A 7,618-nucleotide genomic window follows, 5' to 3' on the forward strand; every position below is an offset into this window, starting at 1 on the left:
GACAAGTGAGTACATACCATGGTTGTCTATCTGGGTCTGGGTTACCTCACTCAGGATGATCTTTTCCAGTTTCATTCATTTGCCAGAAATTTTCCTGATGTCATTGTTTTTTAACAGCTGAGTAATACTCTGTTGTGTAAATGGCACCACATTTTCTTTATCCATTCTTTGGTTGAGGGACATCTAGGTTGTTTCCAGTTTCTGGTTATTGCCAATAAGGAGGGCTCAAGAGGGGTGGGGTGAGGGATGCATGAAGTTCAGCATGAAGAGAAAGTAGAATGGACATTGCCAGTGGATGGGGGAGGGACCTGAAGGGAGAATGGGGATGGGAAAGGAGGGATAGGATGAGGGGAGGGTGGAGGAGAGTACTGGGAAAGACAGCTGCAATCTGGGGCATCTTTGGGATGAGCTAGAAACCTAGAGCAATGGACACTTCCAGGACTCTATGAGGGTGACCCTGCCTAAGACTCCTAGCAATGGGGGACATGAAGCCTGAACTGGCCAGCTCCTGTAACCAGGAAATACTTCCAGTGGAGGATCTGGGACAACAACCCAGTCACAAACCCTTTAACCTACAAGTTGTCCTGCCTACAAGAGGCAGGGGTAAAAATGGCACAGGAATTGTGGGAGTGGCCAACTGATGACTGGCATAGCTGGAGACCCATACCCCAAGAGGAAGCTCATCAGTGAGTGCCAGAACACAGAAGCAAGGTACCCCAGTGACCTAACCCTAACCCCAACCCCAACCCTAACCCTAATCCCAACCCAAAGCCAACCCTAAACCCAACCCCAACCCCAACCCTAACCCCAACCCCAACCCTAACCCTAACTGGCAAAAAAGTCAATAAAATGATTCCTAATGATATTCTGCTATACTCATAGATTGGTGCCTAGTCCAACTGTCCTCTGAGAGTCAGAGACCCACAGCCAAACATAGGCAGAGCTCAGGGAATCATAAAGAGTGAGAGGGAGAATTGTAGGAACCAATGGTGTCAAGGGTATTACAAGAAAACTCTCAGAACCAATTAATCTAGGCTCATAGGGGCTCACAAAGACTGAACCTACAACCAGGGAGCCTGCATGGGACCGACCTAGGCCCTCTGCATATATGTGACAGTTGTGTAACTTGGTCTTCTTGTGGGACTCATAGCACTGAGGTGCCAGGGTATGTCTCTGACTCTGTCACCAGAACTTGAGACCCATTCCTCCTGCCGGATTGCCTCATTCATCCTTGGTGGAGGCGGGGCTGTTGATCTCAGTGTAGCTTGATGTATCCTGGCTGACTGGTATCCCTGGGATGTCTGCCTGTGTCTGAAGAGAAACAGTAGAGGAGGACTAGGTGTGTGTTGGGGGAGGAGTCTGGGAAGACGGGGAGGAGGGGAAGCTTTGGTTAGGAAGTAAAAGCAAGAAAACAAAATCTTAAAAAACAGAGACAGCTTTGGAGCTAGAGGGTGTGGTCAGGGGTTAAGGTCACGCAGTCCTCTTGTGGGACCAGATTTTGGTTCCCAGCACCTATGTCAGGTAGCTCACCTGTGATATGCAGAGAAGGTAGAAGCAATTTCATCTAAATTCCATTTTGGAGATTTCCCTGTAATTTGCAATCTCCCCCAGCCCGCGTGTGTTCATGTGCTTATGTGCATGTCTGTACAAACGTGTGTGCGCAGACATACATGAAAACCAGAAGTCTACGTTGAGTGCCCTCTGAGATTGCTGTCTAAGAAGGGATCTCTCAAAGGACAGTAGGCTGACTGGCCGGCCAGGGAAGCCAAGGAGCCTCAGCTGTCTCCCTCTTCCCCGTGCTGAGACTGCAGGCGCATGCCACTGCCTGGCTCTTGCATGGATGCTAGGGATCTGCACTGAAATCCTCACGCCTGTGCAGCAGATACTTTACCAACTGAACCAGCCACCAGCCCTGAAACTGCTTCAATTATCCCACTAGTTGGGTAGTACTGGTCTGTAATGCTAACAATCCCTAAGTCTCTGATGGCTCTTGCTTTGTTTTCAAGTGTTGGTTGACGTACCCTTCTTTTAACCTGGATTTCTGCTAATACCTGTTTTAAGTTCTGGGCAAAATGGGCCTGGCCCTGGGCCTAGGTGGGTGCCCACCACCTGAAATGATCTTCTAAGGCCAAGGAGGTTGGGGTCTTGCAAACCGTGACGAATGTGTGTTGGGAATGGGTTGGGGGGCACCCACCGCCCCTCTCAGGACGGGGGGGGGAGCTCAGCAGGTCAGAGCACCGTGACCCTGCTTCAGTCCCCTTGTGCTCGCTGCCGGTGCCTTGTCTCACTTCCCTCACCCAGCCGCACACTGCGGGTGTGACTTTCGCTCTCGTAAACCGGGCTGCCATCTGCTCCTGCCTTTCTCCTTTGGTGTCATTCTACAGATGGCAAGGACAGGATGGAAGTGGCACTTAGGTGAGCACGGCACTCTGGGTGCACCAAGCCTGCTCCCGCTGCATCAGTGCTGTTGAAAACCAGTCTAACCTGGCGTGAGCATAATCATGGAGATTACATCATGGCCCAGCCTCTGAGGTCCCACTGGGAGCCATTGGAAGTGAATGCACCCATTTCAAAACAAACATTTAGGATGTGAGCATGAACGCAGCTGATCCTTTGAAGGCCCCAAAATACTGTGTATAATTCAAACAATGGGAAAAGTCTTACAAATGTGCTTGTTAATCTGACCATGTGTCAGAGTGAATTAGCAACAGCTACAGCTAATGCAGGAAAGACGAAAAATTAATATTCATCAGGCTCTTGTTTACACTTCTGTTGTCAAGGTCAATCAGTTTGCCTCAAGCACAATATTCCCCTCTTATTAAAGCCATTAATGCCCTTCAGTAAATGGGAATATGGTTTTCAGAGGTGTTTGATTTCCACGAACTCACATATACAGGGATCCAGGCATTTCCTATATCTTGTGAGATTTAGACATAAACTTCTATTTAGACTGACAAGGGATGCTTCGTGATGGACTAATAGTTAAAAATGGAATTCTTATTAATGTAGTCGGTAATGTTCTCAGTTGCACTGAAACTTTCATTTTAAATACAAGCACTATATTTAGTCCCACTGAAGCAATCATTGCCAGAAACTTGTGATACAAAAATTAATCTTTTAAATATTTGTTTACCTTTTATCCAGATTTCAGTAGTTGATCTATAAATTGAAATTAGAAAGCATTACTGACGAGCTGTAGCGTTGGAGTTCCATAGCAATAATTCTAGCAAAGTGTCCTTTCTTACAATAAATAAAAGAGTAATTTGTAGATCTGTCATGTTGCTGGAAATTGTAGCTGTATGCTAGTCTGACTCCTCAGCTGGGACTTGGAGGCTCACAGTGACATGGGAGCTGCTTCTGGAGAATTAGTTACATTTAATCACCCATGAGTGAAAAAGACCAAATCTACAGCTGTGATAGAAATGGCAGTCTGTCTGTCTGAAGTCTTGGTGTAGTTTATCAGCTTTGCTTCCAAGAATTGTATTGGCTTGAATCACAGCCAACTGCCTTTTTCAAGTATCAAATTAATATATAAATCAACTAAAATGAAACAACTGAAAATTCAGCAATCCAGTCACATTTTCATGTCTAGTAGCCACGTGTAGCTAGCTCTCTATGCTATATCACACAGAGCTGGGGGGAATGTTTCTGTCGTCACAACACATTTAATTGGACAGTGCTTACTTAAAATTAATGTAGAAGCTGGAAGGATGGCTCAGTGGTTAGGAGCACTTACTACTCTAGCAAAGAACCAGTTCAATTCCCAGCACCCACATTGGAACCTTGCCAATCACAAGAACGTCTGTTCTTCATTTGCTTTCCTGGAGATCTTGTTTGTTTCAAACAGGTGAGTAAAAGAATCTCTGACCACTTGTCTTCAAAAACAGTCCTCAAGCAAAAATCACAAATTACTTTATCAGTGAACCTAAATGTTTGACAGAAGTAAGACAGGAACACAAGGTGAGATGGGGAAATTGTGGTTATGTATCAGGTGGGAGGAATGTCGAGTCTCAGTGGTTGACTGTGTTGTGTGTTTCTGTGCATGTGCTCATGGTTTGTGCACACACACGTGAAAGGCAGACTAGCGGCAGGCATGCACTGGATATGTTTTTATGGGGCTCCCTAAACTGACAGCTCCTGTCAGCTCCTGACATCTGTTCACTGGAGAGTTCTCATGTGACCCTGAGTACACAGACACAGAAAGGGTATGTAAATAAGACATTTGCGATAAGGTATGAGTAGGCCCTTTACTGCAAAGTGCTCAAATGTAACGCTCAGAACTGAGGCTGCGCGACATAGCATGAGGCCACACAGGCAAAGAAACGCCTTGGATTCATTGTGTGTGTCTCATTTCTAATTGGGTTGTGCGTATTACACATTCAGAAATCTTCCGCTGTCGTTAAACTTTTCAGGAGCCTGCCTTCCAGTGGTCAGTGATGTTGCCACTCAACATTTAAGCTTTGGCCTGTAGAGCCAGGAAATGGCTTCTACTGGAGGAATGTTCTGAAAAGAGGGGACACTGTTCTTCGCTGTTTATCCTACGTGGTTGTTGGTGCACTTTATTCCAGAAGGGAAGGATTCTCTAGATTAGCGAATACGAGGCTGTGGGTTAGGAACTTCAGGAACATGTGGACAAGTGGAGGAAGGAGACAAGCTATGAAAACAGTGTCCCCTGGGCCCATACTGTCACAGGAGAGAATATATGTGCTGTAGTGTGTGGGCATTCACACAATAAATTAATAAATACAACTTAATGTTAATAAAAAAGAAAAGATCTAATAATTGATCAGTAGACACTCCAGCAGGGGAAACTTGGAGAAAACGGTATGAAGATAGCTTTAACTGTCAATTTGACATAATTTAGAATCACCTTGGAAGAGTCCCAGTGAGGGTCTGGTTTGGATGATGTGGGAAGGTCCAGCCCACTGTGGGTGGCACCATTCCCTAGGCAGGGGTCCTAGACTGTATGAGAGTGGAGAAAGCAAGCTGGTCACACTCATTTTCTGCTTTGCCTCTGAGTGTGAGTGTGATATGTGTGGCCGTGCAGTGCCTGTGGTGATGGACTGTAATTGAAAATGTGAGCCCAGTTAACCCTCATACCTCCTAGGTTGCTTCATGTCAGGGCATTTTATCACAACTACTAGAATAAGTGATAAGAAGGGAATGTAAGAATTTTCCTTCAACTAAATTATGCATAATAACACAATGCCTGAAAAAGAATGTATTCCAAGGCATATCAGGAAAAATTATCAGAGTATTGGAAACAAGAGAAGACTTAAGAAAGAGGATTATAGTTAAAGAAACAGGGATTTTAATGGAGTTCTCTACTTTCTGGAGAAACTTCTGTGACATAGGGTTCTTAAAATGTAACCCTAGCTTGCCTCAAACTCACAATCCTCCTGCCTCAGCTCAGTCTCCTGAGCGATGGGATTATACACGAATGCTACAACAACTGGCTGAGAAAGTTCCCTCCACCCTTTTAAAGTTAATACTTGTATTATGTATTTGAGAATGTCATAGTTCTTTTCCAGAGTCGTCCCAGCCTGCCCACTCCTTCCCAACTCCATGTCCTCTTTGTTTTTGTTGTTTAAATAATCTGCGGAGGCCAGGTTGTGCTGACCATAGTCCAAGATGTGGGGCCATCCACTGGGGTGTGGTCACCATACCAGGGGCCACACCCTTTAAAAAACTGTCTCTCCCTCCACCAGAGGCCACCGACTGTCAGTAGGTCTTCAGTTAAAGGCTTTTATATGATTTTTAAATATCGATCAAATGTCAGAGAAGATGACATCCAGAGAGGCATGCCTTACCGAGGCACATACAGAAGAATGACTACAGTCTTCTTAGAAGCCATGTAGCACTCTCTGATTCTGAGGCGATGACTCTGCCAGGGAAGCGCTTGCAGTGAGAGCATGAGGACCTGAGCTGGAGTGTACCCATTTAATTAGAAAAGAGGAAAAAAGCTCTGTGTGTGTGTGTGTGTGTGTGTGCACGCACGTGCGCATCTGTGTATGTGTGCATGTCTGTGTGTGTATGCAGGTGTGCATGTGTGTGTGTATGCAGGTGTGCACGTGTGTGTCTCTGTGCATGTGTGTGCATGTCTGTGTGTGTATGCAGGTGTGCATGTCTGTGTGTGTGCATGTCTGTGTGTGTATGCAGGTGTGCACGTGTGTGTCTCTGTGCATGTGTGTGCATGTCTGTGTGTGTATGCAGGTGTGCATGTCTGTGTGTGTGCATGTCTGTGTGTGTATGCAGGTGTGCACGTGTGTGTCTCTGTGCATGTGTGTGCATGTCTGTGTGTGTATGCAGGTGTGCATGTCTGTGTGTCAGTGTGTTCTTGTGGATCCTTGGGGCTTGCTAGCCAGACAGCCTAGATTGCAGTGAGAGAGCCCTTGTCTCACAACTAAGATGGGACCTGGGCGATGGCTCAGCAGTTAAGCATGTGCCATCTGCCATATAAGCAGCAAGCATGAGGGCAGGTGTTCCAATCCTCAGAACGCACATAAATGCCCAGTGGGTACCGTAATGCATACATATTTCCAGCACTGTAACCCCTGAGCAGTTGTTAAGAGCTTTGTTGCTCCTGCGGAGAACCCAGGTTCAGTTCCCAGCGCTGACATAGTAGTTCACAACCGTCCACAATTCCAGTTCCAGGATGTCTGACACTGTCTCCGACCTCCACGGGCACCCAGTGTGAACATGGTACACTTACATACTCACAGGCAAAACATTCATACGCACAAAAATAAATCTAGTCTTTAAAAACTCAAAAACTTTCCATGAAAAACTTCACAAATAATTTGATATCTAAATTCCTTGTTTTAAGGATAAATGCATTCATTAATAAATAGGGGGTTTTAGACCCCAGTGTGAGTTATCTACAATTATAGGTTATAAAATTAGTAAGATATATTGATTCTTAGTATGATATAAAGTATAGAATATAGTGGGTAATTATCTGTGCCTTTTTATGTAAATTAAAATTTAATGAGAAGCGTATGTAGTAATTTTTTGAGTGATTTTAACGTTTGAGGACACAAACACACAAAGATGATATCATAAACTTGCTTACCACTGTAAAACTAGAGTGATCTTACTCTTGAATAAATGAAGAATGTGGAAAATAACATCTTCATGTAATATGTTAAATATTTTTTCTTATATTTCTTTTTTGTATTTTAGAAGCACTCTTATTTACATATAAATCCCCCATTCCCTTGCCCTCCCTTGCCTTTTTTAATCATCCATGCATTTAGAGATAACATAAAATATACACCTTCCATTGGTATGTTGCAATGAATTGCAACGAACGTAACTTTTTAAAAAGCAGCTATAGCCACGCTTCAGATCTTTCCCTCAGAACTCACATTGTAGGGTCCTGCAGTCATTAGGCAAGCAGAGAAAGTGACCTAATTGAGTGACAAGGAATACCTTCTCACGTCTAACTTGTTAAAGATGTTAAAACCTGCATAGCCTAGCATCTTGACCGTGACATTTTAGTATGTCAATGGTTATATAAAAATTCTAAAAACACTCTTCGTTTAGAATAAAAGATAGCTTTTCTGGAAATTGAGCTTGACTAAGGAGAGGACTCCGAGTGTATTATGGCTGCAATCTT

The sequence above is a fragment of the Mesocricetus auratus genome, unplaced genomic scaffold (assembly GCF_017639785.1).
Source record: "Mesocricetus auratus isolate SY011 unplaced genomic scaffold, BCM_Maur_2.0 Super-Scaffold_100691, whole genome shotgun sequence".
Lineage (NCBI taxonomy): Eukaryota > Metazoa > Chordata > Mammalia > Rodentia > Cricetidae > Mesocricetus > Mesocricetus auratus.